Raw genomic sequence first — 15,947 nt, 5'->3', positions numbered from 1 at the left:
CTGTTCAAGAATATCAGAACTAAAAGTAAGAAAAAAAAGTAAGAAAAAATACTACCATTTAGTAACATGATGTCTAAATATCTAAAAAGGTTAGTTATCCTGTCTTTTCCTTCCAAAGCCTTTTTCTTCTCCATTAATCCCTGTTTTCTTATCCAGATACTTAATCCCCATCAGCACTTTTTTTATCCTATCAGAAAAAAGCAAATTTGCTTTTTGTCCCATTCTATGGAACAAAATCTATTGTCTATTCTTATTCTTACATTGAACATGTGAGTCTGCATGAGTCCAAGGTTTACTTTGCAATATATTTATTACTGATATTTGTTAACATCTTAATGCCATTCAGGTCTACAGATTAGATTTTTAAAAGAGATAGCAATTGACCTAATATCACTGCAATTGTCAACTGAAAGTCACTATAGATAGCTGAAAAATGAGATAAAATATACATTAACACATTCCATCAGAGCTGTAGTTTAAGCCTGCATTCTTCCCACTGACTAGTTCCTGCAAATCTAGATAGACATACAATGAGTAAAAAAAAAAAATTGTAAATAATATTACTGTTAGTTGATCTTTTGTTTTCTAATGGTGGGCAGCATTGACCTCACTTTACCTCTATTCACTTACTGAACATTACTAAGATAGGATTTTTTATTAAGATGTGTATAACACACTTTGTATCTTAATTCCATCTATTAAAACTATACTGCTTATCTACTGATAGAAGTAAATACTTGGTTATTTACTTTTATAAGTAAATACATAAATACAAGATCAGACAGCCTCACCACATTTATCACATTAAATTGTATGAACATTCATATTTCTTTGGAACCTTGGATATAAGATACAGTTTGTGAAGTCTGCTAGCTAAACTGAGTCAGATATAAAATGGATAAGCTGGGAGTTAACTATATATTATCTTTGGTGGCATTCAAATTATTTCTGCATCATTAAGCATATTTCTAACTTCAATTGCACTTTATTACTTAGGAAAAAAAAGATCTAGAGTTTATGTTCAAATGGTTTTCCATTTCACTTAGACCTAGCGTTATTTTACCTTTTGTTATCCATGATGTACTGGCATCTCAAGCATGAAATTATGAAGCTAAACATACAGGAAACTTTCTTTATGTTGAATGTATTCCCCCTGAACATGAACTGCCTGTTCCGTACTTCTTTTTGTTCAATTACTTAGTATGAAACACTTTTTATACAGTAGAATGAATAGGTCACTAACTGTACACCCTGAGTTCTCTTAAGTACTGTGGCTTCTTTCAAGATTAAATCCATTCACACTTTGAATTAATCAATCTGATAACCTCAGAAAGTTATTATTTTTTTCCCCACAGTTGTCACTTCAGAAAGGCAATCAGATAGACTTACCTAGTAAGTTGCTAAACAAACCCTTTATCAATTTGTTAAAAAGCTATTGCACATAAATAGCTAAACTTAATAAACCCATATTACATTTTATGTGGTGACTTATTTCAAATGTTACAACTGGCCAATACCTTTTAAAACATCTAGAGTCTGTTCAATTATGTCATACCATATTTTCTCTAACTTCTGAGTTAGCTTAATTCACATAATCCTTTGCTATCTTAAATGCACATAAATACATGAAAAGTCTGAATATATTGATGTTTCTTTTTCTCTCTTTGAGTACACTTTAGAGCCCTCTGTGTTTGCCTAACAATACTATAATTTTATTTCACAACCTTTTTCTATATTAGGCGTTTAATTTTTGCTTTCATATACATCATTTTTTTAACATTAGTGTTACAACAGTGTCACTGTTGGACTGTTAGATAGATACCCTAGACTTCTGTAAAGTGGATGCACCAGCTTGTATCTAACTGCTTTTAAAGTAAATTGTTTTTCTGAGATTTAATTCAATTAAGTTCATTATAGAGGGGTTCTTGATATTTTCCACCACAAATTGTACAGATTAAACTCACTACAATATTCCTTTAATTTTCAAAGGATAATCTGGTAGATATTCTAAATTAATAAAATTTTGTACCAGAGAAATATTTAAGTCTAATTCTGCGGGTCAGATAAATGCAATAGCTTTATCTGAAGTTGTATAGCCTATAATTATAATTAAATAAATGTCTGCATTTTTGTATCTCTTGGTGATCAACAACTGAAGCTGAAAAGCCTAGCTCAAGATCTTGAACACTGTCCATACTTTACAAAATTCAGGTCCAACCTTCACGTGACACCTTGTACATAGACTGAGAAAATGTATGCTTGAGAATACTATAGAATTTGAGGCATAGATGTTTTCTGCAGTGTAAACTATCCCTAGGTTTATTGTTTTATGTCTTTGAACTAAAAGCAAAACAGTTTTTTCAGTCTAGAGGAAATAAGCCTTTCAAACTAAGGTACAGTTTAAGCAGTAGTCTCATTTTTGTTTTGTTTGCTTGTCTCAACCATCTACTACAGAAAAAAGAGCAAGTAAGCCTTATTTTTGTAATTTTATTTATTCAACACTTCATAGTTATTCTCAAGAAAAAAACACTGCACTGTCTTTCATTACTTTTTTACGTATTATTTGCACATTTTCAAATATTTAAATGCTCACTGCAGTTCAAAAATAGAGACTAATGACCTGCTATATTGCATAGCCATTTTTTGCAACAACTGCATCTAAAAAAGTGAAAATAAAACAAACAGAATTATTTTAATTAAGAAACAGGCTGTCTCCTAGATAAGAAGGAAATAGAATGAGTTTCAATATGAAAGACTAAATCTCTCTGGGCTTCAGAGGACACCAAAGGGGCAATTGGCCCTAATAGCTAGTTAACTCCACAAGTAGACCAGAGGATGACATAAGATGCATCCAAAGGAGCATAATGAACAGTGCTCAATAAGGTGTGAAGTTTTCTCAAGTAAAGTTTTCTAATGGCAGATGCTGAAAGGCTCTGGGTAGACCCTCTCAAACAAAGGTCACCAGAAGCAGATGGTATGCACACAGACAGATCACCTCCTCATAAGCAACAAGGTGAAAGACAGGAGAACAGAGGAAAGAGACAGATAGGTATTTCTGGTCTAAATGCCGTGTAAATGGACTAAACATAGATGATACTTCTTTTAGTATCACTTACATCCTCAATAATTATTCATAACAGTATTCTGTATCTGTATATGTTGATATCTACCTACCTACCTATCTATATTGGGTGTATGTGTTAAGGTGTTGGTATTAGAGGGGTGGGGGTGACTGCAGGGGTAGCCTCTGTAAGGAGAGGCCAGGGGCTGCCCCATGCTGGATACAGCTGGTTCCAGCCAGCTCCAGAGGACCCACTGCAGGACACAGCTGAGCCCCTTGGACAAGATGATGGCACCTCCAGGGAAACATGTTTAAAAATGGCAGAAAGCACCAGAGAAAGAAATGGAAGTGGGAAAAAAGAGTGAGAAAGAGCAAAGGGAAGGCCAAGGTCAGACAAGGAGCTGGTGGATAGTGCTAGAGCAGAGATCCCTCTGTGACCCACAGAGGACTTGTGCTGGAGCAGATAGATATTCCCAAAGGAACTGCCACTCATGGAGAGCCCATGCAGGAACAGAAGAAAAATGTAAGGAGGAAGGAGTGGCAAAAAGAAATAGTCATATACTGATTCTAAGCCCCACACCCCCCTCATCCCTCACTGCATCTCATGGGGAGCAGGGACAGAGTGAAGGGGTCTTCAGTGAAGGAGTTAAGCTGAGCCTGGGAAAGGGAAAGAGGAAAAATGTAGTTTTGATATTTGTCTTTCAGTTTTCCATTAACCAAAATACTTAATAGATTTAATTAATTTTACCAGATCAAGTCTGGTTTACCTTCAACAGTAATTCATAAATGATCTCCCGGTGTTCTTCTTAACCTATAAGCATTCTTGTCCCTCTTCCTATTTTCTCCCCTGTCTCACTGAGGGGGGATGAGCGTGCAAGCAGCTAGGGAGGTGTTTGGCTGCTAGCTAACAGTACCTCCACCATACACTCTATCATCTGTCTCTCTGTCTATCTATCCATTGATCAATTGTATTTTTTACCTGCAGTTGTCTTAAGACTTAAGAATAAATGGATAACATCAGGCCATTCCCCCTTGACATTTGAGGTGAATTGCCCATGGAAGTGGGACTACAATACCGTCATCATGACTGATCTCTTTATTTGCCCAACACTAGCATTGCCTACTGGCAAGAGATTTAGGCTCTCATTTCAGCTACACACACAAAGATACAGTACTTCAAAGGCCAGAGGGAAAACAACATTTTGGATTTGGTTTTGATGGTTTGTTTGCTTTTGGTTTTCCCACAAGGAGTCTTACTAGAGACAGAAGGCTCTGTTTCCCAAAAAATGTCCTAATTCCACAGGAAATATGTGACAGGGTAAAATCAAACTAAAGAAAGTATCCTGCTACTGTATCTGAAGGCATATGAAACTAAGTCTAAAGTAGTATTTAGTCATCATTGTATTCTAAATTTCATTTTTAAAAAAGATCAATAAAGTTTTAATTAGGGAAAAGGAGCTGTTTCCTCTGGGTATCCAACATGTATAATTCCACCTTTTACTTATGCGTCAATAACAAGTAATATATCCACTGCACTAAGACGAAAAACTGAATGGGTGGTCATTAATATCTAAAAAAGCTGGTCTCATAATACCAGCTGTACTGAAGCTAAATCAACTTAGTGTTATCCATGTTTTCACAGTGATCAGATTTCTTGGCAGCAATAGCAAAGTTCATGAAAAACACATCCGTTAACTGACAACAGGTGTTTTACATGACAGCTGAAAATAGATGTCACTGCAGCATGTGCAAATATCTGTGGAGAAGAAACTAGGTTTGTTTTTCTAAAAATCAAACTCACAGAAAAACTAATAAAATAAAAAAACTATTTAACTATTGAAGAACTGTTAGCAATCAAACAACTAATAAACAGCAAAATATTCCCTATTTCCCTGTAATTTCAAGCATTACAGAAATTATATAAAAAATATGCTGCCTTCCCCCCCCCCCCCCCCCCCCCCCCCTTGAAAAATAAAGGGGAAATAAAGGGAACAAAATAAGGAAGGGGAAAAAAAAATAAAAGATGGGGTTATGGTAAAGATTTGGGCTAGGATTACAGTTTCTTGGGGAAAAAAAATCCAAATATATCTCATTACATTCGATTCTTGAAGTGATACTTGGGCTAAAATAAAAGCTGAGGACACTGGGACTCATGCTAACAGGAAAAGAAACAGGGTCACTAAGGTCATCCCTATAGCTCCCTCTCAAGATCTGTCCCTAAAGCTGAGGTTTAAAAAGTTAGGGTTAGAACTATGGAAAAGTTGTCTAGATTAATTGTGTCTTTTGTGAAAATTTCCAGCAGTCTTAGGCTCAAAACAAGGCTGTTTTTCGCAGGTGTTTCAGCTAACCTTGACAGTTGTGGATGTAGCCTGGTGTTCTTGAAGATGATACACTTCAGAAGTAGAAGAAAGGCAAGTGACATGGATGCTGCTGCTTTCAGCATCAGCCAGAAGAATGGAAGTGGCCAGGGACAAAGTCTGACAAATCTACGGGCTTTCTAGTGATGCACCTGAGGAAGAGGTTAGGGTCAGCAGGACATCAGCAGAATGTAGCTGTAGCCTTGTTAAGTTCTTCTGTGGCTCAGCTAAGAGCTCAGGGTTTCTTTGCCACCATCTTTTAGCTTGAAGGGTGGGGAGAGGGCAGGAAAAGAGAGGGAGAGATGGTGAGAGAGGGAAGGGAAAGAGAAGAAGATGGACGATTGGATAAAAAGCAAGATTGAAGCTGAAAAGTAGACAGAAGGTAAGGTGTCTAACTTCCTCTTACATGATCCAAGGCTCATCTCTGATAGGGCACCAAATAACCTTGACTCAGATTTCTAAGAAAATTGCTTGATTATAAGAAAGATCTGTGGGAAATTTCTAGAGCATAACTATGCAAAGTAAGAAAGGTAAGATTTCAGACAGTAAGGCTGTTGATAACAAAGTTCACTAACATTTCAGAGTGAAAAGAGAAAATGTAAACATGAGAGCTATAAATTCCTAAAAGAAAGAACAGGGATTCAGAAGGTGACAAATGAACGACATTAATAATCAGCCTATTCTAAAGAGCAGCAGAAACCTTTCCTCTTCTTGTTGATGACTAATGGTCAACCAAGTTTCTTCATGGGGCTGTAAAAATATTAACGTTTTGCCTAGCTTGTTAATGTCTCTCTGATGTATTAAAAACAAAAAATTAATTATTATTATTATTTACTTTACAGTCATGTAAATTTTGATTGAAAAGTCTCTCTGTGCATGAGAAGAATTGCCTAAGCAAAGTGAGTAGGAAGTGTCATAGCTTTGTGGGAAATGAGAGCAGCTCAGGTCCTTTTGGATGGGACTCTGGGAATCCCATGTGCTTTAGAACTGCAGCCAGAGACTATGGAAGTAGAACAGAATAGTAAGAAAAACTGGAAAAAAATAAATCAATATTTTAGTGTGTTTACTGTGGTCATCTGAAACTTCTTGCTAGGATTTTAGACATGGTTGCTATTAGATTTACAGATGACTATTTTTCCCCTCCAGGCTAAGTAAGGAAATTATTTTTAGGGATGTGGGTCATCTAGAAGGTACCTTGTCTATGGTAGTAGGAAATGTAAAGATGAATTGAGAGAAGTAGGAAAAAGCATTCATAGTCTGTCAGGAACACTAAAACTAAAGTAGATATTGAGGTTGCTGTAGTATGTGGTGAGTTGTTAAAGAAAATGTATTTTGAATTAAGCACTTTAAAGTGCTGAAGTTGCTAAATGGCTGAACCAGGCCTCAGCCCTTGTATAGCCTTAATCCAATGCTGGTTCAAGTCAAGTTAATCAGTACGAGAATAAAAAAACAATAAATGATCAATTTGTGTTTGATGATCTCAGAAAAGCAGGTGATTTTAGAAAAAAATCATATAGATGAATAGGAATTGGTTGTTCAAAGAGTAGAGTGTGCTTGAAGGATTGTGTGAATTAAAGCAGGCAGAAAGATCATGATCCAAGGAGGACCTTGGAATCAAGGCAGACTGGAACTGAACAGATGAACCCACTGGGACAGTCGGGTGATGGATTCGCAGAACTGACAAGACTAAAGGAAACTTCTAAAAACTTTGGATGTTGGCTAATGATTTGATAAGTGTACATAAGCTGTGCTGTATCTCTTTGTTCTCTGCCACTCACTCAGGTGGTGGCCCAGCTCTGAGCTGTGATTAAAGCAAGGCTAGTGGTACCCACATCTGTGTGAATTTTTCCTTTAACAGGGTGGTAACCTTGACTACTGTGTTAAGGCAATAAAAGAGGAACTTGTCACTGTGGAGTGCAAAATCATGGGTCTAAAGTCAGTGGCTGAATCATTGATAGAACAGAAATAGAAATTTAGCACATAACTGGTGGGAAGGAATGGAAATACAGTGAATGTGCAAGTGCAGAAAACCAGTGCTGAGTAGGATGTCTGTGCTGCAGAGGGTTTGCATTCAGCATCAACAGTCAGCCAAGACCATCTGTGGTGAATGGCTTAAAAATATGACACAACAGAAATCCAAACTGGGGACTAAGACAGTTGGGAGAAGCTGAGACATTTCTAAGGGTAATCATAAAAGAGTAACAGTGCCATAGATCAAATAATTAGACTTGTGGGCACATGGCTCACTCTTTGAAAAGAGCATTTCAGGAGAGGCAGGGTGAATTGCAGCTTTCAGTACAGTTTTTCAGTCTTTCCAGCAGAAGACATTGATCTTGGGATCAAAATGAAGTAAATGGTATGATCCAGATATTTTTCATTGAGATCTACCAGATTACCCATGAAGCACATAAGCCTTTTCTGTATACCTTCCTTTGTAGGAAAAGCTGGAATAGTTAACACTCTTCACAGCTCCAGTAGCTCTCTTTCTTAACAAAACAGTCATGAGAACAAATGACGATGGATATGAACCAGTCTAAGAAGTTATCTCTGCTATCAATGGGCCCTCTGTACAGAAGAAATAAAGGTGATGGGGGAAAGTCACTATTTCAAGGTCAAAGCAAAGACCAAAAGTTTAGCTGGACTACTGGAGGTAGATATTCAAGAGGGAACTGCAATGGATTGTACTGAAAAGTCTCATGGGAGACTTTCACAGCCAAAAGAGAAACAAGAATCTGATTTGGAATGAGCTGAGGGACTGGGGAGAAGACAGTGATGCCTGGAATTGCTTTTAAAAATAACTATTAAAATACAGATTTGAGTTTAAAAGGAGAATTGTGTTCATTATTGAATCATCATTTAATACTGGAAAAAGAAGAGTTTAAGAGTTTGGATTATTTCATAAATTTAAGTCCTCTCTGGATTAAAAGTGATACCTAAAAATATGAAAGATCAATACTGAGGGTTTGTAAATATGGTTTTTGCTTAGGTATGATTAAGATTAGTAATAGACTTTAAATTAAGCAGAACCATTGTATATTGCTTTTTCTTGGAGAAACATCAGCATTTCTAAAGACCAAAAGCAGGGCTGCACTGTCAAAAAAACAAGGCTCCTATGATGATATTCTACTTTTTAATCTACATGTCAGAGATCTGTCTGTAGGTAAGATGAAGGTGGAAATTCCTGTTTCTGTTACAGTTATATCTTCATAAAAGATGAGCTCAATATGTAAGTATAATGTTTAACATTGTTGAAACCTAGAGTCCAAGGTATGTGAAGAGGTTTCCAAAATTTCATGAACTTACTGAAAACAGCCATGTTACACACAGCTGGCTGTAATTAGTGCCAAGGTCGGTACTAGAATGGCAAAGATGAGGAAAACAGTTTATTAAGTCTGCACCAGACTTCAGGACTAAATTGGAGACTGTTTTAAAGGCCAGTGATTTATATTGACCTGCAGTTCTGCTGGAAGGCACTTGGTGACTGTAAAATGTTAGAGTTATGGTTAGCACTAAGACTTATAAGGAAACAGAAATTTTATTGATTATATTCATGTCCAAAGAATTTGTTTACTGCATGTAGGCTTCATTTTGCTTAAATAAGAGGGGTGCACACTGAATTATTTCTTCTTTCTTGTTCTTCCTATATCAAAGAACTGCAAATTTAATCAAACTAATGATTACCGTGTATATGCCAGCATGCTATACCCAGCATCTAGTTATGTGCAAAAAAGCAACATACTAGGTTTCTGGAGCCAAGAAATTATTGTTACTGTAGTTCATGTTTTAATATTCCTACAGTCCAGATAATTGAATTAACACAGAAAAGTTTCTGTACTAAATCAGTGAATATTCTTACACAGTATTAACCACAATAGTTTCCAGTATCTATTAATTTCTCTGGTGCTCCGCTTACCCTTCCAATGTTGCACTGTGTTTGAATGTTCCGTTTTCCTCAAGAATATAATTGAGGAGGGGGTTGTATGTGGCTTCTCATCATCCCAAGGCTTCTGCTGGGAACAGTAGGGTGTTTACAGTGTAGATTTTTATCTCCCCAGTCTTAGAGACACATGTGTTTATTTGTATGAATTTTCTTAACACAACCTTCTTCCTTCTTAATAGCATCCACCTAAAGTTTGGAATTGGTGCAACAGTCTACCCCAGCCTCAATCAAATAAAAGGCTATTGCTTGCTATGCGATGAAAGAGATTTTACCATATAGACAATAACCTCTAGACAGGTGTTAAGGCAAACTAAAACTTGGTCATGCCAAGGCAAGCCCAGACAAATGCCATGTGAGTAGAAAGAAACCACTTCGATTCTTCAGGAACTAAGGCACTTACGTGTATTTAGTATGATGTTAATGTAATTTGGAAAGAAAAAGAAGAAAAAGAAGGGGAAAAAAGAAAGAAAAGCTGAGCACAGCAAGATGAGTATTGACAGTTGAAGAACCATTGAACCATTAAATAAGTTTCAGGAGTTGTTTTTCTTTGTGACTAGGTGCCAGCTGTGAACAAAAGGTATGATATGCAAGATATATAGTCAGGTATAGTATGATTTACATTGTTTCGTTATTCTGTTTTGCTTAATACAGGAAAAAAATGATGTTTCATATGACTACAAAAGTCTAGGTTCTTGTTCATTGCTGCTTGCACACCTAAAATGATTGGAAAAATAAGTTTGGGTATGGGAGAATGGAACTGATTGTTTGAGCATAAGGTTTTTTGGGATAGAGTTAAGAACTAGTGTTGCCAGAGGTTACATTGACCTATAATGGCTGGTATGGCTATTTATTTGTGCTACGGTCATCAGCGGCGAAACTTTAGGTTTGATCTATAGCTACTTAGACCAGCATTCCCCATTCTATGTTCTGAGATCAGGATTTCTAGGCATTAGATGTCCATGTCAGTTTTTCAGTATTCTGTGACTGACTATAGTTGAAGATAAGTGCCCTTCAGAAAATAATAGTTTAAAAAATCAATTTATTATTGAAACTTCCCTTTATTGTAAGCTAAGGGACAAAAAAAAAAAGGTTTATATTTGCACTCATTCTCAGTGAATATGTTGGCCCACGAGCTGTGAGTCAAATGAGGATTAGGATTATGGCTAGGATTGCAGGGTCAAAAGAAAAGAGGAAAAAAAAAGTTGAAAAATTTCATGTATTAATTGATATTTAGATGTTGATTATACTACCATGAAAACCAAAGGGTAAGGATTGGGAAAAAAAGTCTTATATAAAACAATTAATTGAGGACTTTTTCACTAGAATAACCAGTTTGGTCCAGAATAACCATCTGGTCCAACCTTTCATGGGAAAGGGAGCCTAGGTGAGATTATCTAGGACATTGACCACCTGCATCTTGAGAACTTCCAGTGACTGGGACTCAAGCACATCCTTGGGCATCTTGTTCCAGTGAATGGTTGTTTTCACTGTAAAAAAAAAAAAAGTCCTTATGTCAACATGAATCCCAGTGCAATCTGTACGCATTTCCCTTTCCTTTCTCCATGTAGCTCTGTGTGAAGGGAGAGTCTCTGTCCTCTCTGTAGGTGCCCTTTAAGTACTGGAATAAGGTGACTATGCCTGACATGCCACCTCCTACCCCGCCTTGAGCCTTCTCTTCTCTACAGAGAGTTAACACCTTCAGTCATTCTTCACAGGATAGGTTCTCCAGCCCTTCAGTCATCTTCGTAGCCCTCCTTTGGACCCTCTACAGTCTTCTTGTGTCTTCCTTGAATTGTGGGGACCAGAACAGGGCACAGTACTCCAGGTATGTCCTGACAAGTACCGAGTAGAAACATAGAATGTTTTGGATTGGAAGGGACCTTTAGAGATCATCTAGTCCAATCATTCCTGAAATGAACAGGGACATCTTCAACTAGATCAGGTTGCTCAGAACCCCATCCAGCCTGACCTTGAAAGTTTCCAGGGATGCAACATCTACCACCTCTCTGGGCAACATGTTCTAGTGTTTCTCCACCCTCATCATAAAAAAATTTCTTCCTTGTCCAGTTTAAATCTACCCTTTTTCAGTTTAATGCTATTACCCCTTGCCCTATCACAACAATCCCTACTAAAAAAGTCTGTCTCCATCTTTCTTAAGTCCCTTTAAATACTGGAAAGCCACAATAACATCTCACTGAAGCCTTCTCTTCTCCAGGCTGAACCACTCCAACTCTCTCAGCCTTTCCTCATAGAAGAGGTGTTCCATCCCCTCTTATTATTTTTGTGGCCCTCCTCTGGACCTGCTCCAACAGATCCATGTCTTTCTTGTACTGAGGACTGCAAAGCTGGATGCAGTACTTAAGGTGGGATCTTACCAGAGTAGCGTAGAGAAGTAGAATCACCTCCCTCAACCTGCTGCCCATGTTTCTTTTGATGCAGCTCAGGATACAATTAACTTTCTGGGCAATGAGCACACATTGCTGGCCTGTGTTCAGCTTTTCATGCACCAGTACTTCCAAGCAAAGTGGAATGATCATGTCTCTACACTAGTAATACTCCTGTGAATGCAACCCAAGATCTGATCTAGCTTTGTTTCTGAAGTAGCACACTACTGACTCAGTTGGTTGTCCACCAGGACTCCCAGGTCTCTTTCAGCAAGGCTGCTCCTCAGCCACATGGATCTTAGCCTGTATCAGGTTCTTTGGTTATGCCATCCCAGGTAAAGGACATTGCACTTGCCTTTCATGGAATCATTTTGATTGGAAATGACCTTTAAGGTTGAGTACACTATTAACCTAACATTGTTAAGTCCACCACTAAACCATGTCCCTAAGTGCCACATCTACACACCTTTTAAATACCTTCAGGGATGATGACTTAACCACTTCACTGAGTAGCCTGTTCAATTGCTTGACAACCCCTTTGGTGAAGAAATTTCTCCTAATACCCCATCTAAACCTTCCCTGGCACAACCTGAGGCTATTTCCTCTTGTCCTGTTGCTAGTTATCTGGGAGAAAAGGCCTAACCCCACCTGTCTACAACCTCCTTTCAGGTAGTTGTACAGAGCAATAAGGTCTCTCCTGAGCCTGCTTTTCTCCGGGCTAAACAGCCCCAGTTGCCTGAGCTGTTCCTCCTGAGACTTGTTCTCTAGACCCTTCACCAGCTTTGCTGCTCTTGTTTAAGCACACTCCAGCACCTCAGTGTCTTTCTCATTGTGAGGGGCCCTTTGTTAAACATCATACTGTTCTTGCTAAGCTCGCTCTTCCAGCCTGTCTGGATCTCTCTGTAAGTTGTCTCTCCTTTCTGAAGTGTTCACTTAATCACCCAGTTTAGTGTCATCAAAAGCAATCACAGAGTTAGACTGTGGGGTTTTCTGGTGGCTAATATTGCTCTTCATCCAGATATTTTAAGATGAGATTTTAAAACTAGGATTGGATAAAACCTCAAATAAGATATTTGCTTTATCACTGTATTTTAAGCAAGCAGGGTAGCTGAAGGCTGGAACTGTCAAGCATAATTCTCAAACTCACTTTTATTGTAGGTATCTGTCAGCTGTCATTCTTCAAATAGAGTCACAGTGTCATGCTTTAGAAGATTAGTAGATCTTCTTTCAATGTAACATACTCAAGTGTTGTGGTTCCCTTTCTGCATAATGTTAAACAAATAGACACTTCTAGGTTCCCTTCATGTCATCATAAAGAACATCTACGTATATTTGATGACAGGAAGCCCACCTTAAAAGCGTGTGTGTATCTTTCCATTGACTACAAAGCGGTTCCAACATGACTAGCTTAGCCATGGACAGATGCACTGTAAGGAATAATCACATACGATTCATAATTAGGGTGCATTAATACATATAACATTCTTGGAAATAGTTTTCCTAGGAAAACTCTGTAGTCTAAGACTAACAAAGCAGTGAATTGTCTGGGAAGTTCATTGCAAGATATCAAATATTGGAGAATTTATATATACATTAGGTAAAACATTTACAAGAAATTATGTACAGCTCATGATGCCTTGATATGTGAAATAGATTTTGGTTTAACATGTATTGTAATAGAATTTAGGAGTAATCTAATTCATTAAAATCAGCATGACTGTCCTATCGGAGAAGAACAATTATGTAGAATGCCTTTATCTTGTATATTTTTTCAAGCAAAACCCCAAAGGGTTTGTAATAAAAAATGTTGGCATGTAAAAAAAAAAAACAAACAAAAACCAACAACAAAAAAAAACAAACCCAAAACCAAAAAAAACAGAACAAAAACCCACTCTGACTATACAGAGTTATACACTTATACTCCTTTATGATGGTTGAGAGTACAAAACTTAGAAATCAATTCTAGAAAATTCAGGAATGTCTACTTCAAACTACCCAAACATACATTAAAGAGAACATCTTTATAACTGACACTTCAGCAGTTATAGTCTGTAGTGAAATGGAGTTCAAGATCTTTAGAGCTTAGACACTGAAGTTTTAATTATACGTCTAGCAAGTTACAGGCATGGGACAACAGATCATATCTGGAATATCTTAGCTTTAAGTGAATCTTCTTCCTTTGTCACAGATTTTATAGACTCATACAATCATTTAGGTTGGAAAAGACCTTTCATATCATCAAGTCCAACCCTTAACCCAGCACTGCCAAGTCCACCACTAAGCCATATCCCTAAGAACTGCATCTACACACTTTTTAAATACCTCCAGGGATGGTGATTCCACCACATCGCTGGGCAGCCTGTTCCAATGCTTGTCCACCCTTCCACTGATTTTTTTTTTTTTCCTTATATCCCGTCTAAACCTCCCCTGGCATAATTTCAGGCCATTTCCTCTTGTTCTGTCATTTTTTACCTGGGAGAAAAGACCTATCACCTCTCTAATCTTTGCTCTACGTAACACCACAGCATCCTTACAGTCCTGAGTTGCCTGCCCCTTCTTCTGAAGGTGGTAAACTTATTTCCCCTGCCAAGTTCCAGCCAAAGCTCTCTGTTCAGCCAGGCTGGTCTTTTCCCCCACCAGTTCCACCTTTCAGCAAGGGAACGGCCTGCTCCTGTGCCTTTAAGGCTTGTCACAGATTTGGTACTCTTTAATGATGCAGACTCTCATAGAAACAAACTGAGATTAGTTATTTCAGTTAAAAGTAGCATCAGAAGCAACGATCGTAACCCATGGGACGGGGGAGTGGGGAGGAAAGCGATAAATACTACCCTCTGAAAAAGATGCCTAGGCCTTTAGCATAGAGCATTATAAACACATAAGATTAGGAACAAGAAACTGAAAGGATTGTGAATCAAATCTGAAATACACTTCAGTGACATGGAACTGAAGGTCTAGAGTAAAGAGGTGGCCCTGAGGCCTCCAAGAAGGTTAAGGTTTCACTTTACAACACTCCTTACTGATGATACTTCTGTTGCTTTGACTAATTCCTATGCCACATTTTACAGTGGGTTTATTAATCAGTTTCTATGCTACCAGTTCAATCAAGAGATTACACAATTTTCTGCCTCTTTCTTTTTTATTAATGCTGATTAGTACCATAGCTTTAATAAAAGGGAAATACTTTGCACCAAATAGTCTTCAGACATCACAGTCAGGAAAAAGTAAAATATATTTCTGGCCATGATTAAATACTGTAAGTAACCATTGCTTACTTTACAAATTCTGTTCCTTGTGCATTTTCTGGTTTTGCTCCTACAAATATCAAAATGTAGATGAAGTTAAATAGCAAAATTGCAGTCTGCTTAATTAGTAGTGTGTATTTATTTGGCAAGTATTCACAAGAAAAATCTGTAATTTTACAGTAGCAGTGGTTAAAAAAGCTGATGCCTAAGTTCTATTCAACTGTGTTTATATGAAAAAAAACCCAAAACTTGATTCAACAACATGAAATTCATTCAAGCAAAATGAAGCTTAATTGTTTTTATTAATAATATATAGAGTAAAACTCCCATGGACCATGTACTCTCACAATAATAGAATTAAGTAAATTAATAAATAATATATGAGAATACAACATTCAAAGTATTCTGAGACCATGGAATGAATTACATAAATACGTATCCATTCTTTACTATAAAGTAGGTTTGTCTGGGATGACTACATTTACATGATTTTGAAAGGTAATATCCTATTCATGAGTGAATTCTATAGGTCCCAGCTAAACAAGAAATGGAGGTACTTAGAGATTAACATGTGTAACAATTTTGTCCAAGACAGAAATTTGATTCCATAATTTGAAGTAAGAAGTAAAGATGGAATATTTATGATAGTAAGTTAGTGTTATAAAAGTATGTTTAATTTATTTTTCCTGTTTAATAATGTTTACCCAGAGTTAAATCTCGAAGATTGTAAATAAAATTGTTTTAAGGAAATAATATTTCACACTATTTCTGTAATTTTATTTTTTTTTTCTAGCCTTTGAGAGAGTTAGGATAGAATTTTCTCCTCTACCACTTCTACTCTATGCTTTCTTTTTAGTTCTCTCTATTCTTCAGAATTATTTAAAGAGGATTCTTTGTCATATATAGTTCTTTGTTTGTCTGTGCATCTTGTTCTGTTTATAATCTTAGATGTCATTGTCTACA

Source organism: Falco punctatus (genome assembly GCF_963210335.1).
Source record: "Falco punctatus genome assembly, chromosome: 2".
In the NCBI taxonomy this organism is placed as follows: Eukaryota; Metazoa; Chordata; class Aves; order Falconiformes; family Falconidae; genus Falco; species Falco punctatus.
This window is presented reverse-complemented; position numbering follows the sequence as displayed.